General features: G+C 35.3%; 1 non-coding gene across 1 annotated transcript; it reads left to right on the top strand.

Moving 5' to 3' along the window:
- The first annotated feature begins 1,395 nt into the window (after positions 1-1,395).
- Positions 1,396-1,472, top strand: Trnap-cgg (transfer RNA proline (anticodon CGG)). The gene has a single exon. It is a non-coding gene; the product is annotated as a tRNA-Pro (tRNA).
- Positions 1,473-2,088: the final 616 nt, after the last annotated feature.

Raw genomic sequence — 2,088 nt, 5'->3', positions numbered from 1 at the left:
ACACATAGCACTAGCGCATGCTGTCTCTGAACGTTATTATTAGTCTAATGATGTTTCCACTACTACATATAGCACCAGCAATGCTATCTCTACAAGTTTTTAATAGTAGTCTAATGATGTTTTCACTACTACTGATACCACTATTTCTACAAGTTATTAATGTTAACTTAATGATGTTTCCATCACTATTGATCCACTAGTAGTGCTATTAACATACGTTATTAATATTTGTTGAGTGATGTTTCCACTAATACAGATAGCACTAGAACAGTAATCTCTCCACGTTACTAATATTAGTCTAATGATGTTGCCTCTGCTACTGATACCACTATCACTGCTATCTCTACAAGTTATTAATATTAATCTAATGATGTTGCCACTACTAATGATACCACTAACACTGACATCTCCACAAGTTATTAATATTAATCTAATGATGTTGCCACTGCTAATGATACCACTAGCACTGACATCTCCACAAGTTATTAATATTAATCTAATGTTGCCACTACTACTGATACCACTAGCACTGCTATATCTACATGTTACTAATAGTAGTCTAATGTTGTTGCCACTACTACTGATACCACTAGCACTGCGATCTCTACAAGTTCTTGATATTAGTCTAGTGATGTTTCCTCTGCTAATGATACCACTAGCACTGCTATCTCTACAAGTTTTTAATATTAGTATAATGATGATTCCACTACTACTGATAGCATTAGCACTGCTATCTCTACACGTTATTAATATTAGTCTAATGATGTTTCCACTACTACTTATACTATTGGCACTGCTATCTCTACAAGTTATTAATATTATTCTGACGATGTTTTCACTACTGATACATACATTAGATATACTACCTTCAACTGTTATTAATATAATTATAACAATGCTTCCATTACTACTGCTACTATACACATAATTTATTAATGTAATGTTTCCACTATTGTTGTTACCGCTAGAACCATTACCTCCACAATGTATACATTTAATTCTTAATGTAATGTTTCCACTATACTCTTACCGCTTGAGCTTATACTAGCTAAAGTTATCAATATTATTCTAATTTAGTTTCCACTACTACTGTTACTACTTGGGCTAATACTTGTGAAAATTATCAGTATTATTCTAATTGAGTTTCCAGCACTACTGTTACTTCTGGAGCACTTTCTACACACGTTTTTAATGTTCTTGTAATGTTATTTTCACTGCCACTGCTGACACTGCAGCTACTAGTTCCAAATGTTATTATTAATCATATTCTAATTGTTTTGTTAATCATGAATGTTACATATCCGATATTGTTGGTATATGATACATCTAAATGAGAATTATGCTAAAATAACCTCCCAAAATGTAAAGAATTATAATGTGACCTCACAAAATGTAGACCGCTCCGGTGGCCTAGTGGTTAGAGCGTCCGCCTCGGATGCGGGAGGTCGTGGGTTCGATCCCCGGCCGGGTCATACCAAAGACTTACAAAAATGGTACAACAGCTGCCTCGCTTGGCGCTCAGCATTAAGAGGTTAGTGTTAGGACTGGTCGGCCTGGTGTCAGGATGATGTGACTGGGTGGGACATCATGCTACATGTCTGCGGCATGATGCCCCAGTGCTAGACATCACTATAAACTGCCACATTGCAGACATCGTAGCGATATGACTGAAAAATTGTTAAAGCTACGTTAAAAATCCAAATCACAAATTACAAAATGTAACGTATGTAGCAAACGCTGTCTGTCCGGAATGGATATCCAGATCTAAGTTTTGAAACTACTTCTTTCATGCAGGAAATGGTTGTTTCTGTACAACCTCTAAAATGCTTGATTTATGACCATCTCAAAAATCTTCATACCATTACAACCTCTAAAAGAACGGTCGTCTCGTCATAAAGGGGTCATTAAGATTCTCTAGGCGCTGATAAAAGCTCTCGTCTGCCCTCCAAACTAAAACGATAGACAAAAAGAAAACCTTGTGTTCACCAGTCTTTTTGATTTAAGGTTTATGTGCCATTCTTACTATTTTTACAATTCGGTATAAATAATCTATCAAATGTTATCAAAAAGGACACAATATTTTTAAAA

The sequence above is a fragment of the Sinohyriopsis cumingii genome, chromosome 10 (genome assembly GCF_028554795.1).
Source record: "Sinohyriopsis cumingii isolate HCF-2022 chromosome 10, ASM2855479v2, whole genome shotgun sequence".
Classification (NCBI taxonomy): Eukaryota; Metazoa; Mollusca; class Bivalvia; order Unionida; family Unionidae; genus Sinohyriopsis; species Sinohyriopsis cumingii.
The sequence above is the reverse complement of the archived record's forward strand: the minus strand, read 5'-3'. Positions and strand labels throughout refer to the sequence as shown.